This window comes from Mesoplodon bidens (assembly GCF_964165515.1).
Source record: "Mesoplodon bidens genome assembly, chromosome: 2".
Classification (NCBI taxonomy): domain Eukaryota; kingdom Metazoa; phylum Chordata; class Mammalia; order Artiodactyla; family Ziphiidae; genus Mesoplodon; species Mesoplodon bidens.
This window is the reverse complement of record NC_138177.1, coordinates 18,936,796-18,956,212: the sequence shown is the minus strand read 5'-3', so window position 1 is coordinate 18,956,212 and position 19,417 is coordinate 18,936,796. Positions and strand designations below refer to the sequence as shown.

Here is a 19,417-nt window from a genome sequence, read left to right as displayed (position 1 = left end):
CCAGCGGCCATGGCTCACGGGCCCAGCCGCTCTGCAGCATGTGGGATCTTCCCGGACCAGGGCACGAACCCGTGTCCCCTGCATCAGCAGGCGGACTCTCAACCACTGTGCCACCAGGGAAGCCCAAAGGAAAACTTTTTATTTGGGGTGCAGCTTTTTAATTGACTAAACTTTTCTGACTTTGTTGTTAAAACCGGAAAGTAGCCTGGAGACTACAAAGTTCAGGGCAAACAATGTGGTTTACAAAATCAAAGCAAAACAGGCACCTTAGAAGTCAATCAGCATCTAAACTTCCACAATTTTGCTCATTGTATTCATGCCGTAGGTAAATATACCTTGAAATTAGGTCCTAATTTTAATTGCTAAACTCAGATCCTCCCACAAGGATGTATTACACTTAGGTATTTTCCTAGGCAAGGAAGATGTTTTTCCACATGTTGCCTCACCTGCTTGGATAAGGTTTATTTCTTTTTATTATTTTCACTATCCATCTTGGATAAGGTTTATTTCTTTTCATTATTTTCACTATCCATCTTGGATAAGGTTTATTTCTTTTCATTATTTTCACTATCCATCAATGATTGTCAAATCAGATATTAAAAAGGACAAGTACTACCTCTCCCCAGACACAGAATTAGTCACAAGTGAGTAGGAAGCACTCTCCCACACGGCACTCACAATGGAGTTTGGGAATGCTGAGTCAACAGAAAGTCATCAAAGTAACTCCAAAGCCTCTGGCTTTATCTTATTTTTTGAACTGTATCTCCCATCTCACTACTCAGTGATTCGTTTACTCACTCATTCAATCAACAAAAATTTACTTTGACCTACTATATGCAAGACACGATCCTACGTGCCAGAGAATTGAGAGAAATCTAAATATAAAAAGTCCCGGTCCTCATAAAGTTTACATTTTAGCAGAGGGAGAGGTAAAAGGAAGAGAGAAGGGTAATACGTATGCAAACCAATAAAGAGATAAAATGCCAACCAGTGGTTCATGGTATAAAAAGAGAAACCAGTGAGGGTAAGGAACTGCAAAGTAAGGGTGGTCATGGGTGGTCTCTGATGAGATGACATTTAAGAAGAGGCCTGAATGAAATGAATGAGTCTAGAAATCAACAGAGGTCTGGGCTGGAGATATTAATTTGCAAGTAATTCCTTGCAAAAATAAGCACTTCACATTCACCTTTCCCTTTGAAAAATCTAAGTTGAAAAATAAAATTACATTTATATGTTGTCTCTTCCCATGTGTATGTGTACACACAAACACACTCCCCGCAAATCTACTGATCTTGATCCCTTGAACATTGGTATTTTCCAACCATGAAGAAGGAGCAAACATGTACCAGAGGATAAGAAAACCTATTAATTTTCAAAATGGATTTAGATTTTCTCCTTTGTGAATGTCCTCTGGCCACACTTGAAAAGGTGATACTGACTGAGGGGGATACTAAAAAGAGAAAGAAAACAAACTCTCTCCAAATTATTGAACAGTGAATAAATATGGTTCATTATTCTCAGCTATGGTTAGCATCATGGTTTTATTTTTATAAAACCATATCAATTTATTAAAGCTTACTCTAATATCAAAGTAAATCATGATCTTTTATAACAGCCACTGAATCTACTGGGTGACTGAATATTCAAATGTTCCTGAGAAGTCATATCATGTATTAGACCTGAAGTTAGGGATGCCATAGCTCACTTCCCAGGACTCTAGAACATGCTGCTTTTGCACACCACAACTACTCTTTGGTGAGCTGATATTAGCACCATTACAGGCCATGACAATTTAGAAACAATAACCAAATTTCTATTTCTCAAAGTCATTTTTTAAAAAGTAGGGAAATTATGCTTCCAATAATGGATGAATAGTTTGTATCTGACTAACCTATCAGCAGATAAAAATACAATCTCTAGACAGAATATTAAAAACAATTGTTTCGTGGCCTGGAAGAGCCACAAAAAGCAGGCAAAAACGGAAGGGAGACTGATCTTTGTACAAAGGGAACCAAATAGGGTGAAATTTTTAGTTTTACAGTTTCTACCTGGGGGCAAACTCTGGCCCACCTATTCCTAGTGACTGAAATTTAAGCACAAAGCAACGGTCTTACTGGCTAAAGGAGTCAGAGGATGGAGCTGGGGGCTAAAAAAAATTGACTGGACAGTGAAAAAGGAAACTGGCAAAAATAAAGTCACAAAGAATAAAACTCGGGCTTCCCTGGTGGCACAGTGGTTAAGAATCTGCCTGCCAATGCAGGGGACACGGGTTCGAGCCCTGGTCTGGGAAGATCCCACATGCCGCGGAGCAACTAGGCCCGTGAGCCACAACTACTGAGCCTGCGCATCTGGAGCCCATGCTCTGCAACAAAAGAGGCCGTGATTGTGAGAGGCCCACGCACCGCGATGAAGAGTGGCCCCCACTTGCCGCAACTAGAGAGAGCCCTCGCACAGAAACGAAGACCCAACACAGCCAAAAATAAATATAAAAATAAATAAATAAATAAAAATGTTACCATTAAAAAAAAAAGATCAAGGATAATGCCTGGAGCACAATCAGAACTCGATAAAATATTAAAAAAAAAAAAAAGAATAAAACTCTGAAATCTTTATATAAACTACAGGTTCTTTATTGAGCCCTAAACCAAATGTGAGCAAGAGAAACTCCAAGGAACATGTCAGAAGGAGACAGCTAGAAAGTTAAGGAAATAACAAAGATTTGGCTGTTGCCCACCGTAGGGAAGGGAAGGCTAAATTTGAAGTCTGAGTCAAGCCAAATTAACTTCCTGCCAAATCAACACTTTTTAGAGGACGATAACTAAATCAGAGTCTCTGTATAGTATTATCAACAATGTCCAGTGCACAACCAAAACTTACTAGATATGTGATGGAACAGAAGAATGAGACTGTCAAGAGAAACAGCAGTCAAAAGAAATACACACCAAGATGTTCTAGAAGTTGGACTCAACAGGCAAGAACTTTAAAGCAGTTATGATAAATACATTTCTAAAAGTAAAGGAAAATATGATTGGAAAAATCAAACAGATGGAAAATATCAGCAGAGAAATGGAAACTATACTAAAGAAGCAAATAGAAATTCGAGAACTGAAAGTACAATACCTAAAAGAACAATTCACTGGAAAGGCTTACAGTAGACTGCAAAGGAGAAAGGGTCAGTGAACTTGAAGGCAAATAAATAAAAATTAGCCAGTCTGAAGAACTGAGAAGAATAATTAGCCAATCTAAAGAACTGAGAAGATTAAACAAAAATGAAGCGAGTGCCCCTATGATCTGTGGGTCAATATCACACAGACTAACACATTTGTAAATGGGGTACTAGAGAAAGAATATGAAGAAAATGAGGGAGAAAAACTTACTTGATGTAATAATGGTCATATAATTCACCCAAACTGTGAACTCCAAGCCAGATAAATTCAAAGAAAACGAAAAGTAGGTACATCACAGTCAAACTGCTAAAAACCATGTATAGAAGGGGAAAAAATCCTTAAAAGGAGTCAGGGAAAAACAACATAATACATACAAAGGAATGACAATACAAATGATAGTTCACTTCTTATTAGAAAAACTGGTGCTCAGGTGACAATGGAAGTTTTTAGATGTGCAGCAGAAAAAACAAATGCAACTCCATATCCTTTACCCAGTGAAAATATTCTTTAAACAAAAGAAGGCAACTATTGTAAATCAATTATACTTCAATAAAAAATGTAATAAAATAAAGACAAAATAAAGACATTTTTAGATGAACAAGAACTGAAAGAATTTGCTGCCAGAAGACATACACTATACAAAATGCTAAGGATAATTTTTCCAGCCAAAGGGAAGTGACCATAGATGGTAAGCTGAATCTACAGAAAGGAAAAAAGAGCTCTGGAAATGATAAATATGTGGGTAAATATAAAACAGCATGTAGTTTTTCATCTCTTAATTTCTTTAAAAGACATATGACTATTTAAAGCAAAAAAGTATAACACCATACTGTGAATTTTATAACATAGGCAGATGTAATATATGTGAAAACAAAAGCACAAAGGTCAGGAGAATTAAAAGATTCTTATAAGATTCTAACATTTTATCTGAACTGGTACAATACTACCCTATGTATGTAGACTGCAAAAATACATGGGTGCGTTCTGTAATCTCTAGAGCAACCACTGGGGGAAAATGCACTGGAAAAGATACAGAGGCATAGGTAAATCAACAGAGGAATTAAAAAAGAATACTAGAAAATATCTGATTAACTCAAAAGTAGACAAGAAAGAAAAAAAGAGAGGAACAACACCAACGAAAACAAGAACAGATTTAACAAAAATAACAAAAGAGCAAAATTAAAAACATCAAACATCAAAAATTATATTTAATGTAAATAAAAATTTCAATTCAAAGAAAGGATTAAATGAATTTTTAAAAGACATACTTTAAGTATGAATATACAGATAGATTGAAAGTAAAATTATGGAAAAAGACATACTAATGCAAACAGTAAGCAAAAGAGAGCTAGAGAAGCTATAATAATATCAGACAAAATAAACTTCAATACAAGGAGTACTAACAAAATAAACACACACATTTCATAACAATACAAGGGTCAATTCATTAGGAAGCTATAACAATCCTAAATATGTATGTGCCTAATAACCGAGTTTCAGTAAACAAAAACAGAAAAGGGAAAAAATACACAAATCCACAACTACGATTGGAGATTTTAACAACACTCTCAATAGTTTAAAGAATTTCACTCAAAACACAGTAAGGGTAAGGAAGATCTGAACACACTATTAATTTAAGGTAGGTTACAGAGTTCTTGAAGCACACAGTTCATAGACTCCATGTCAAGAACCCTTTTCCAGATCTTTAAAGCTCTACATATCAAATTACCTTACTGGAAAACTGCACACAGATATTGACAACTTCGGCTTGTCAAAGAACAACTTAAAGAATATCTACATGTTGTACAAACGCATGACTGAAAAGAAAATATCATTAATAATGATTAATGCCTATTTCATAAGGAACCCGGCAATAAATGAGTTTAATTGTCAGAAAAATTCTCTCAAATGGTATGCTTCCTTTATTACGTTATCATATGATAATGCCTCCTTCATTCCCCAATTTCAGTGTTCAAGGTGAAATTTCTTTTTAAATAGTGTAGTGGTGAGTTGACTTCAGTGAAAATAGTTTTATGAGTGTCAAAAACTTACACAGCAGAAAACAGCTTACTGAAAACAGAAGCCTGTGGATTCTCTTCCCTTGTGTTCCTACAGCACTTGATGGGCATACCTCAGAAATATAATGGGTTCAGTTCCAGCCAAGTACAATAAAGCAAATATTGCAATGAAGTGAGTCAGCGTCCTCTGAGCCTTCAGCGACTCATAATCTTTTTGCTGGTGGAGGGTTTGAAATATTTCAAGAATTATCAAAATGTGACACAGAGACAGGACGTGAGCAAATGCTGCTGGAAAAATGACGCCATTAGCCTTGCTTGAGCCAGAGTTGCCACAAACCTTCAATTTGTAAAAAACGCATTAACCTGTGAAGCACAATAAAGCAAAGTGCAATAAGACAGATATGCCTGTATATTCTTTTATACAACAATTAATACTTTAAAATACAATTGCCTTTTCTTTGGAAACTATCTCCTACTAAATTGTGAGCTTCAAAGTCACCAAGTACTGTATCTTTTACATTTCTTTATCATTCAAATAGTTGGTGTTGCATGGATATACCCACTAAATATGTAATCTTTTATTATAAGTATCCCACCCAAATTACAAATTTAAAAAATCAATATTATCTTATATATTAAAGCTTATTGCAATGAGATACCAATAGATCTGGCAAAACAGTCATGTATCAATTTCTAGAAAGATAAACCACAAAAACTGAAGTCCAACAAAGAAGACAAAAAAGTTCTTAAAATAAATTACTACCAAAACCTTCTGACAGCTATCAAGCTATGCGCTGCATGAATCGAAGGGGCAAAGCTGTGCCATGTGGTGATCCTGCCTGTCCGTATTAAGTAACTGCATAATTTTACAAACTTTCATAATATAAGTGATCTTTGATCCGATGTTTTTAGGAACCAGAAATGGGTTTGATTTTAATACCTAAAAAGTATGATACTAATAAAGAAATGTGGCCAATATAGTTTATAGGCACACCTTGTTTTATTGCGCTCTGCTTTATTGTGCTTCGCAGATACTGCGATTTTTAAAAATTGAAGGTTTGTGGCAACCTTGCATTAAGCAAGTCTACTAGCACCATTTTTTCGAACAGTATTTGCTCATACCGTGTCTCTATGTCACACTTTGGTAATTCTAGCAATATTTCAAACTTTTTCATTATTATTATATTGCTTATAGTAATCTGTGACAGTGATCTTTGATATTAGTACCACAAAAAAATTACGACTCACCAAAGGCTTGGATAAGGGTTAGCATATTTTAGCAATAATGTATTTTTTTTTAAATAAGTTATGGGTTGTTTGGACTGAGGTGACCCAGCACTGGAGCCTACAGGCCCTTTGGTGGGGCTAACAGCAGACTCTGGGAGGGCTCACACCAAGGAGTACTTCCCAGAACTTCTGCTGCCAGTGTCCTTGTCCCCACAGAGAGCCAAAGACACCCCTCCGCCTCAGCAGGAGGCCCTCCAACACTAGCAGCTTCTCCTTTCTTTGGAGGTGGAGTATCTTTTTTGGTGAGTTCCAGTGTCTTCCTGTCAATGATTGTTCAGCAGTTAGTTGTGATTCCGGTGCTCTCGCAAGAGGGAGTGAGCGCATGTCCTTCTACTCCACCATCTTGAACCAATCTCTGGAGATACTTATTGCTGGGGAAACCCTGGACAAGTGGACCAGGTCTCTGAGTTTGAGTATGATTTATTCATTAGGCCAGATACCTGTAATCCACGTTTCTGAGTCTGGTTGAACTTTACTGTTGAGAACATGAAAGTATCACAACCGTGTGGCTGACAGAGTCTTGGTGCTCCAGCCAGGTGTCAGGCCTGAGCATCTGAGGTGGGAGACCCAAGTTCAGGACATTGGTCCACCGGAGACCTCTCGGCCCCATGTAATATCAAACAGTGAAAGCTCTCCCAGAGACCTCCATCTCAAAGCTAAGACCCAGCTATACTCAACGACCAGCAAGCTACAGTGCCAGACACCCTATGCCAAACAACAAGCAAGACAGGAACACAACCCCACTCATTAGCAGAGACGCTGCCTAAAATCATAATAAGTTCACAGACAACACAAAACACACCACCAGACGCGGTCCTGCCTACAAGAAAAACAAGATCCACCCTCATCCACGAGAACACAGACACCAGTCCCCTCCACCAGGAAGCCTACACAACCCACTGAACTAACCTCAGCCACTTGGGGCAGACACCAAAAACAACGGGAACTACGAAACTGCACCCTGCGAAAAGAAAACCCCAAACACAGTAAGTTAGGCAAAATGAGAAGAAAGACAAACACACAGCAGATGAAGCAGCAAGGTATAAACCGACCAGACCAAACAAATGAAGAGTAAATAGGCACTCTACCTATTCAGAGTAATGATAGTAAAGATGATCCAAAATCTTGGAAATAGAATGGAAAAAATACAAGAAACATTTAACAAGGACTTAGAAGAACTAAAGAGCAAACAAACGATGATGAACAGCACAATAAATGAAATTAAAACAAAAGACCTGTATGCAGAAAACTGTAAGACACTGATGAAAGAAATTAAAGAGGATACATACAGATGGAGAGATATACTATGTTCTTGGATTGGAAGAATCAACGTCGTGTAAATGACTATACTACCCAAAGCAATCTACAGATTCAATGCAATCCCTATCAAACTACCAATGGCATTTTTCACAGAACTAGAACAAAAATTTGCACAATTTGTATGCAAATACAAAAGACCCCAAGTAGCCAAAACAATCTTGAGAAAGAAAAACGGAGCTGGAGTCATCAGGCTCACGGATTTCAGACTATACTACAAAGCTACAGTAATCAAGACAGTATGGTACTGGCACAAAAACAGAAATACAGATCAATGGAACAGGATAGAAAGCCCAGAAATAAACCCACGCACATATGGTCACCTTATCTTTGATAAAGGAGACAAGAGTATACAGTGAAGAAAAGACAGCCTCTTCAATAAGTGGTGCTGGGAAAACTGGACAGCTACATGTAAAAGAATGAAATTAGAACACTCCGCAACACCATACACAAAAATAAACTCAAAATGGATTAAAGACCTAAATGTAAGGCCAGACACTATAAAACTCTTAGAAGAAAACATAGGCAGAACACTCTATGACATAAATCACAGCAAGATCCTTTTTGACACACCTCCTAGAGAAATGGAAATAAAAACAAAAATAAACAAATGGGACCTAATGAAACTTAAAACGTTGTGCACAGCAAAGGAAACCATAAACAAGATGAAAAGACAATCCTCAGAATGGGAGAAAATATTTGCAAACAAAGCAACTGGCAAAGGATTAATCTCCAAAATATACAAGCAGCCCGTGCCGCTCAATATCAAAAAAAAAAAACAAACCCAATCCAAAAATGAGCAGAAGACCTAAACAGACATTTCTCCAAAGAAGATATACAGACTGCCAACAAACACATGAAAGGATGCTCAACATCCCTAATCATTAGAGAAATGCAAATCAAAACTACAATGAGGTAACACCTCACACCAGTCAGAATGGCCATCATCAGAAAGTCTACAAACAATAAATGCTGGAGAGGGTGTAGAGACAAGGGAACCCTCTTGCACTGTTGGTGAGAATGTAAATTGATACAGCCACGATGGAGAACAGTATGGAGGTTCCTTACCATATGACCCAGCAATCCCACTACTGGGCATATACCCTGAGAAAACCATAATTCAAAAAGAGTCATGTACCACAGTGTTCACTGCAGCTCTATTTATAATAGCCAGGACATGGAAGCAATCTAAGTGTCCATCGACAGATGAATGGATAAAGAAGATGTGACACATATATACAATGGAATATTTCTCAGCCATAAAAAAAAAAAAGAGACTGAATTATTTGTAATGAGGTGGATGGACCTAGAGACTGTCATACAGACTGAAGTAAGTCAGAAAGAGAAAAACAAATACTATATGCTAACACATATACATTGAATCTAAAAAAAAAAAAGAGGTTCTGAAGAACCTAGGGGCAGGACAGGAATAAAGACACACACGTAGAGAATGGACTTGAGGACAAGGGGATGGGGAAGGGTAAGCTGGGACGAAGTGAGAGAGTGGCATGGATATATATACACTACCAAATGTAAAACAGATAGCTAGTGAGAAGCAGCCGCATAGCACAGGGAGATCAGCTCAGTGCTTCGTGTTCATCTAGAGGGGTGAGATAGGGAGGGTGGGAGGGAGATGCAAGAGTGAGGAGATATGGGGATATATATATATACGTGTAGCTGATTCACTTTGTTATACGGCAGAAACTAACAGCCCATTGTAAAGCAATTATACTCCAACAACGATGTAAAAATCAAAATGAATAAATAAATAAGTTATGTTCGTTGGTTTTTTTTTTTAAGACATAATGCCATTGCACACTTAATAGATTACAGTGTAGTGTGAACATAACTTTATATATAGTGGGAAACCAAAATCTTCATATGCTCATTTTACTGCAGTGGTCTGGAACTGAACATCTCTGAGGTCTGCCTCTACTATATAGAGATCCAAAAAGCCTAAAGAAAATCTTCACCACTATCTCTCAGTAACATTAAAGAATTATCATTACGGTCATTTAGGTATATGACCTAAGAAGGCAAAGTTAACCCTAAAAGTGGAAAGTGAGGAAATGGAGGCTGCTAGGGCAGATTATGACCCTGAGAAGTCTCACTGTGAATTAGAGGCAGGAGTATGACAGCTGGGGAAGAAAGAGGGGTGTGGAATTGAAGAAGGTTACTGTTCATTTGCATGTTGTTTTAAGATGGAGGAGACCTCAGCATGTTTAAATCCCAAGGGAAGGATCCTGTGGAGAGGGAGCTGCTGACAAGACAAGAGAGGGAAAAGATAAGTAAAGTTCCTGGGAAGGTGGACAGTGAGAAGATTCAGAGCACACAGATGGAGAGATTGTCCTTATGCAGGAAGAAAGACATCTCTTCTGTAACAAGTAGAAAGGAAGAGAATTTAGATCTAGATGTAGAAAGGTGCATACATTTAATGGTAGGAAGCTGAGGGAGTTCCGATCTGATGGCTCTTACTTTCTCTGGGTGGTTGAAGGTAAGGTCACCTGTTAAGAGTGAAGAGAGGCCACAGAAGTTTGCAGAGAGTTAAAAAAAAAGATCTGAAATAATCTCTTTAGGAAAAGAAAAAACAAGTTAACCAAAGAAACCTGCTGTTGGGTAGGGCTGCTGGGCAGTACTGACAGCCTAGTTGAGATCAGTGACCATGAATTTATTATGGCTCTAATCTGTCCAGTTGTGTCATTTTATTTTTCAGCAATACTCAAATGCACACAGATTACCAAGGAAGCAGATAAATGAGTTCATCCTGGCCTGGAGTTTGTCAAATAAGTACCACCAAAGAGAAAGCGGCAAGGCAAGACAAGTTAGGTTATTGGCAAGTTACTGAGATGACGGGTCATAAATCTAAGCTAGATAATGAAGGAAAAGAACACACAAAAAATTGATGGATGGGGAGTAGAGGCCAATATACTGGAGGGCTCAGTGAGATCAGAGAATAATTACAGCAAGACTAGCTAAGAAAGCCACCAGATGGCCAAGTACCTGTAGTCAGAAATCCAGGTGATTAGACTGGTGATAACTGGAAGGACAATTACCAGATGCTACTAGTATAGAATGTTTTGTTAAAATCACCAAGACTTATTCTGAATATTTTTCAGATTTTTTTTACCATGTGCCTATTCTATTTTTAAATGTTTTAAAGAACTGCATTAAATTTCATAGCCATATTATTAGAAATTATTTTTAATTATCTATAATTTTCACTGATTACATTATTCATGGTAGTTTCTTACATCCCTCCATTTCTTTTCCTTAGGTTCGCTTTTTCTAGTTTGTGAATTTTTTTCAGATAGGTGTGTAGGTGATACACTTTCTAAATCGTTGCAGCTAATTTTTCTTTATTTTAACTTCTATAAACAATAATTCAATTGGAAACAGAATAGGGTACAAAGAAACTTTTTCCCACTTACTCCTGTATTTGTTCAGAAGGTTGAATTTTTTAGAATCATGACTTACTGATAACCAGAAAGTCATTACAATTAAATGGTGACCCATGAGTGACAAAATAAAAGTGAAAACATTTTGACAAAAGTTTGTCTAAGGAATAGATTCAAATACAAAGGAGAATTAGTGAGATGTCAATGTTAGCATTTTATATCCGAGGGAAAATAATAGACTATTCAACAAATGGTACTGTATCAACTAGGAAAAAAATAAGTTGGAAGTCTAGGAGTGATGCATTACTTCTTACACCAAAATAAATTCCCAATGTATTAAGGATATAAATGTAAAAAAAGAAAGAAAATAAAAACCCAAAACAAAAACAAACAAAAAGACAAAGAAGCTGTAAAAGCGAGCACTAGAAAAAATAAATGACAAGCTAGCAACTGTTTTTATAGTCCCAGCATGGCAAATGCCTTCCTAACTATGACACACAATAGAAGCCGTTAAAAGTTTGTTAAATTTGACATCATAAAACTTTTAAAAACACAGGAAAGTTTTAAAAAAGTCTTCTTAAAAGGTATTCTCTGCTCATGGATTGGGAAAATTAACATTGTTAAAATGCCTGTACTACCTAAAGCAATCTACAGATTCAATGCAATCCCTATCAAAATCTCAAGAACATTTTTCACAGAACTAGTACAAAATATTCTAAAATGTTTATGGAACCACAGAAGACCCCAAGTAGCCAAAGCAAACCTAAGAAAAAAGAACAAAGCTGGAGGTATCACACTCTCTGATTTCAAACTATATTACAAAACCATAGTAATCAAAACAGCTTGGTACTGGCTGAAAAAGATACATAGATCAATGTAACAGAAGAAAGCCCAGAAATAAACTCACACATATATGAATAATTAATTTACGACAAAGGAGCAAAGACATGTAACAGGTAAAGGACAGTCTCTTCAATAAATGGTGCTGGGAAAACTGGACAGCCACGTGCAAAAAAAAATCCCAAAAACCAAAACCAAACAAACGCCAAAACTAGGCCCCTATCGTACACCATACACAAAAATCAACTCAAAATGGATTAAAGACTTGAATGTAAGACCTGAAGCCATAATACTCTTAGAAGAAAACATAGGCAGTATGTTCTTTGACACTGGTCTTAGCAATATCTTTCTAGATATGTCTCCTCAGGCAAGAAAAACAGAAGCAAAAATAAATAAGAACTACATCAAAGTAAAACCTTCTGCACAGCAGAGGAAACTACCAACAAAACAAAAAGACAACCTATTCAATAGGAGAAGAAATTTGCAAACAGTATATCTGATAAGGGGTTAATATCCAAAATATACAAAGAACTCATATAACTCAACAACAGTAACAAAAAACAAACAACCCAATTATAAAATGTGCAGAGGAGCTGAACAATATTCCAATGAAGACACACAGATTGCCAACAAGCTCCTGCAAAGATGTTCAACATCACTAATTATTAGGAAAATGCAAATTCAACACAATGGGCTATCACCTCGTGCCTGTTAGAATGGCTATTATCAAAAAGGCAAGAAATAACAAGTGTTGGTGAAGATGTGTAGGAAAGGGAACCCTGGTGCACTGTTGGTGGGAATGTAAATTGGTGCAGCCACTATGAAAAACATATGGAGGTTCCTCAAAAAATTAAAAACAGAACTACTATATGATCCAGCAATTCCACTTCTGGGAATATATCCAAAGGAAACAAAAACATTAACTCAAAAAGGTATCTGCACTCCCATGTTTATAGCAGGATTATTTATAATAGCCAAGGCATGGAAACACCCTAAGTATCCATCAGTAGATGAATGGATAAAGCAACTGTGGTATACATATATACCCTGGGATAGTATTCAGTGATAAAAAAGAATGAAATCTTGCCATTTGCGACAACATGGATGGACCTTGAGAGTACCATGCTAAGTGAAATAAATAGGAGAGAAAGACAAATACAGTATGACTTCACTCATATGTGAAATATAAAAAATAAAATAAATGAACAAACAGAACCAAACAAAAACAAACACATAGACACAGAGAACAGAGTAGCAGTTACCAGAAGGGAAGCATGAGGAGGAGGGGGGAAAAAGGGGTAAAGGGGATCAACTGTATAGTGACAGACGGAAACTAAGTTTTTGGTGGTAAGCACATGTACAGTATACAGAAGTAGAAATTTAACACTGTACACATGAAACTTATATAATGTTATAAACCAAAACTAACTTCAATAAAAAATTAATAAAACCTCAATAAAAAATTAATCTATATATTTTTTTTAAAAATCCTCTCCTGAAATCAAACTAAAAGAGAAATAATAAACCGAGAAAAAATATTTGTAACATGTGGCCAGCAAATCGTTCATTTTTAAACACTAAAACCTTTGGTAAATCATTAAAAAAAACCACTCAAAGAGAAAATGAGAATAAGCAAAGGATAGGTATAAACAGTTCACAGAAAAGGAAAATTCATCACTTCCTAATGTTATTTTTCATGACAGTCAATCATAACAAGTCAAATACAAATTTGTTAAGCTACAATGAAATATTATTTTCATTTTTCAGAGTAGCAAAGATCAGAGTCTGACAGCATTAGCTGCTAAAGCTATAGTAGAAATATGCACATTCAAATAGCATGGAGTGAAAACTAATACAAATTCTACATAAAGGAGTTTGGCAATATCTATCAAAGAAATTCCTACAATCATTAGACTAGAATTACTCCTCGTAATTTATGCTACAGATATAATCACAACTGATTCAAAACAATGAACTCATACAAAGAAATCTACTGCAGCACTTTCTGTAATAGCAAAACATAAAACAAGTGTCAATATTCAACAATAGGGAACTGACCATATATGTATGGTAGGTATGCTCTTTGTATGTGTGTGTGTGTGCCCGTGTACAAGCATCCCCATGCTTCGATAAGAAGAGAGTATCTCCAGGAGATTACACAAGAGACATAAGTGTTAAGTAGTTCTCATTTGGGAGAGGAATTAGGGTACTGGGAATCAGGAATAGAGGGATTTCTAATGTACCTTTTAAAATATTTGTAATGTTGTTCCACATGCACGTACATTAACTCTTCAATATAATGAAACAAATGATTTTTTCAAGTTTATCTAAGAGAAAGGGCAAGGGAAGAGGGAACCAGCACTTACTGAATGTTCACTCTGTACCATATGTTAACTGGTTGAATAACTTACTCAAATTCAATCCAATAAGTTGCATTATTGGGATTCAAACTCAGGTGTAATAAACTATAAATATAGTTGGAGACATGTTTTTAAAAATTAAAAATTGAAGTAGAACTTTTGGGGGCAAATGGTAGGTGACAGCACATTTGTATAATTCCTTCTTTATAACCAACCAAAACTAATGAAGTATGAAAGAAATAAGTAATAATAATAATAATGTAGCCACAACCCCATTTCTCAAACTTCAAATTAATAAAAAATGCTAACTGAACAGTTTCAGAGGTGCCTTACTAATAACCCCTAACTAGGAGGGCTGATGACCAGATGTATAGGCAGACCACAGGAAAAATGGCAGATGGGCTAGTTGATATCTGAAAAGAACCATGTGGTGAGATCATCTTAACTTCTCCAATTCAATTTCCTAACTAGTAAAAAGGATTGTAAATCTTCTCATTCTGGAAAGAAAGACCAAAATCAAAGGAGTATTCCCCAATGGGCTAGATGTGACTCTGAAACCCTTAAAATTCAGTGAAACTATTCTAAGAAAATACACCTTACATGAGGTTATCTGATCCCGTCTGCGCCAACCTCCACCATAATCTCAATCCCTTTACCACTCACCACTTCCTTCAAGCTACTAAGAACTGAAAAGAGGCTATGAACCCATATATAATTAAACCCAGCTGTCAGCTCAAGTTCTATTTCCACTAAATGGGGAAACAAGTGAAGGAGAATTCTCACACATTATTCTTGAGCAAAAAGCAAGTCTAGATAAAATTCCCCATTCAAAGGATGAACTATAAGTAAAAGATTCCCACACTGTACCTATGCTTAGACACTGGATGGCGGGGGAGGCGGGGGGACTATGAAGAAGTCAGGAAGAATTACTCCAGGAAACGGGAAAGAAAGAAAGAAAAAAAAACCCAACACTTTAGCTAAACCTTCTCTACAACATATACACACAGTTGCTTGTATTTGCAAAAGAACACGAGGATAAACTGAAAACTAAGGAAAATGGTTACCTATGGGGGAGGGAGGGAACGAGAATGAGAGACAGGGAGGGACTAAGACTTCACTGAATATACCTTGTTACACAGCTTCGATTTAGAAACCATGTAAATGTTTTAAATATTCAACCAACAAAATCAAAACTAAAAGTAAAAAGTAATCTTGAAATATTTAAAACAAAATGAAACAAATGAACTTAACTATATGTCAAACTGGTAAAACAACCAAAAAGAAAAAAATTCCTTTAAGTGACTAGAACTGTGTTTTGAATGCATATCCTTCAAGGAACAACACTTTTAGACAAAGAACTGTTAAATATCATTCAGTAGTCTGATTAATAGTGATATTATTTGGAGACTCTATTTTATATATTTATATATACATATAATATGATAAAGCAAATAATCACAATATGTATTCATGTTATTTTAAAACTTCAGTATAAAATCAAAGTAAAATCATGTAGTATTAAATTTGAAGTACTACTATCAGTATGAACTCATGCTCTTTTTGTTTTAACAAAATGCCTACTTCCTGATTCTGGCCACAAAAAAGGCCTAGAGACACAGGCAACCCAGTTACAATGGCACCCTCATTAGAAAAATGGCTGATTCCAGGTCTGGGGGGCAGGAGATTTACAAGATAAACCTGGGACACATCTTGTGCCAGAAGCAAGAAAGCTGGCAATTATTAATGAAGTTGTGTCAAAAGCCAGCCTGATAGGGCCGCCAGCGTCGCTCAGCTGTCTACTAAATAGCAGAGCTGGGATTGAAACCCAGGGAGTGTGGCTTCGAGAGTCATGTTCTTAACCACTATTCTAGACCACCTCTCAATCAAGAAAAATTAAATTAAGAGGGGAGGGGGTGGAAAGAGATGAAAACCAGAGACCAGAACAGAAGAAAAATACCTCACTTGACTCACAAGCATCTCTTAGGTTGATTCTTCTTTCCTCCCTTAAATTCTGTCTTTACTGGGCTTTCACATATTCCTCCTACCTGAGGGCACCTTTTCAGACCTTGTTGTTTCCTTCCCTTCTCCCCAACTTCCTAATATTGAAGGGCTCCAGGAATTCAGACCTTGGTACTCTTTGTCTTCTCTGTCCACACTATACTAACTCCCTCAGTGATTCCACCCAGCCTCATAGCTTTAAGTAACATGTATGTGCAGACAACTCCAAAATTTCTGTCTCCATTCAACTCTCCCAAACTCCAGACTGCCACCTTGACATGACCATTTAGATGTCTGTTGATATCCCAACCTCAGCTTGTCCCAAATTGGTCTCCATCCCCAATTCCTACAAAACCTGCCCCAACACAGCCCCCTCCATCTCACTGAAGACAAATCCATCCTTCCAGGTGCTCAGACCCAAAACTCTAGGGTCATCCTTAACTCGGACCCTTCCAACCCTCCCTCCCTCCCTCTCTCTCTTTCTCTCATCCTCAATTCAATCTGTCAGGAAATCCTACTGGTTCTACCTTAAAATATATCCAGAATCCAGCTACTCTCACCATCCCTATTGCTACCACTCAAGTCTGAGCTACCTGGATTATTGCATTAGCCTCCTAAGAGCCTCCTAACATGTCACTGTTTCTAACCTTCCCCATTCTACTCAGGGTAAAAATCCAAGTCCTTATAATGGCCCAACAAATCCTGACCCCCTATTACCTCTCTGACTTCATTTGCTATCACTCCCCTTTTTCACTCACCTTGCTCCAGCCAATGTGGGCTCATAGATGTTCTTCAAGCATGGCTGGCACACTTGTACAAAAGGACCTTTGGTCTAGCTATTCCCTTTGCCTGGAACATTCTTCTCTCAGATACCTGTTTGGCCAACTCCCTCAGCAAGCCAAATCTTTCCCCAAATTTCACCCTCTCAGTGAGGTTTACTCGGACCTATTTGATACCACATTACCCCCTTGCTCTACTTATTTATTAATATATTAGCTTTCTCTTCCCTCCCCCACTCTAATAAGAACAGAGGTACTTGTCTATTTTGTTTACCGTTGTACCTAAAATGCCCGAGAATGTACAAACATCAAGAAGCACTAAAAAGGTTCAAATAAAATAATTTAACAAAACTAAATAAATGTATCATATTATTGGAGCATAAGTGCACTATTTAAAAGTAACTATTTGAAAGAAAGACTTTTACACTGGGGGAGAAGTACACCTAAATTCACCTATATGCTGCCTATAAGACACACTTCTAAAACAAATGGAGTGGGAGAGACCTTCAAGATGGCGGAGGTGTAAGACATGGAGATCACCTTCCTTCACACAAACACATCAAAAATTCATCTACATGTGGAACAACTCCTACAGAAACCTACTGAACGCTGGCAGAAGACCTCAGACTTCCCAAAAGGCAAGAAACTCCCCACGTACCTGGGTAGGGCAGGAGAAAAAACAGAGACAAAAGAATAGGGATGGGACCTGCACCAGTGGGAGGGAGCCGTGAAGGAGGAAAGGTTTCCACACACTAGAAGCCCCTTCGCGGGCGGAGACTGCGGGTGGCGGGGTGGGGGGAAGCTTCGGAGCCACGGAGGAGAGCGCAGACAGGGGTGTGGAGGGCAAAGTGGAGAGATTCCCGCACAGAAGTTCAGTGCCGGCCAGCACTCACCAGACTGAGACACGTGTGTGCTCACCCGCCGGGGCGGGTCGGGGCTGGGAGCTGAGGCTCTGGCTTTGGAGGTCAGATCCCAGGGAGAGGACTGTGGTTGGTTGCATGAACACAGCCTGAAGGGGGCTAGTGCACCACAGCTAACCAGGAGGAACTCTGGGACAAAGTGTGGACCTGTCTAAGAGGCAAGAGACCATTGTTTCACGGTGAGCGAGGAGAGGGGATTCAGAGTACCGTCTAAACAAGCTCTAGAGACAGAGACGGGCGCAAGCCGCGGCTATCAGCACGGACACCAGAGATGGGCATGAAATGCTGAGGCTGCTGCTGCAGCCACCAAGAAGCCTGTGTGCGAGCACAGGTCACTATCCACACCTCGCTTGTTGGGAGGCTGTGCAGCCCGCCACTGCCAGGGTCCCATGATCCAGGGACAACTTCCCCGGGAGAACACATGGCATGCCTCAGGCTGCTGCAACGTTATGTTGGCCTCTGCCGCTGCACGCTCACCAAGCATTCCGTACCTCTCCTTCCCCCCAGCCTGAGTGAGCCAGAGCCCCCTAATCAGCCGCTCCTTTAAAGTCCTTCTGTCTGGGTGAAGAACAGATGCCAGTTGGTGACCTACATGCAGAGGTGGGGTCAGATCAAAAGCTGAAACCCAGGAGCTGTGCGAACAAACAAGAGAAAAGGAAATTTCTCCATGCAGCCTCAGGAGCAAAAGGTTAAATCTCCACAATCAACTTGATGCACCCTGCATCTCTGGAATACCTGAATAGACAATGAATCACCCCAAAATTGAGGCAGTGGACTTTGGGAGCAACTATGGACTTGGGGTTTGCTTTCTGCATCTAATTTGTTTCTGGTTGTATGTTTATCTTAGTTTAGTATTTAGAATTTATTATCACTGGTAGATTTGTTTACTGATTTGGTTGTTCTCTTTTTATTTTAATATATAAATATATACATAATTTTTTCCTTTTATTTTTTTGTGAGTGTGTATGTGTATGCTTCTTTGTGTGATTTTGTCTGTACAGCTTTGCTTTTCCATTTATCTTAAGGTCCTGTCTGTCCGTTCTTTTTTTTTTTTTTTAGTATAGTTTTTAGCGCTTGTTATCATCGCTGGATTTGTTTTTTGGTTTAGTTGCTCCCTTCTTTCTTTATTTTCTTTTTCTTAATTACTTTAAACTTTTTTAATTTTTAAAAAATATTTTAAACATATTTTAATAACTTGATTTTACTTTATTTTCTTCTTTCTTTTTTTTTTCTCCCTTTTCTTCTGAGCCGTGTGGCTAACAGACTCTTGGTGCTCTGGCCCGGTGTCAAGCCTGTGCCTCTGAGACAGGAGAGCAGAGTGAAGGACACTGGTCCA

General features: G+C 37.9%; 1 protein-coding gene across 5 annotated transcripts in view; it reads right to left on the bottom strand.

Annotated features, from left to right (window-relative positions):
* Window positions 1-19,417, bottom strand: part of MARK1 (microtubule affinity regulating kinase 1) — a 142,364-nt gene that overhangs the window by 69,223 nt on the left and 53,724 nt on the right. Inside the window, exon 1 of one of the 5 annotated variants that reach the window (XM_081226161.1) lies at window positions 5,239-5,307. The exons of the other annotated variants lie outside the window; for them this stretch is intronic. The gene's annotated coding sequence lies outside the window, so the exon portion shown is untranslated. Of the gene's footprint in view, window positions 1-5,238; window positions 5,308-19,417 lie in introns of those variants that run through there. 5 annotated transcript variants of the gene reach the window in all.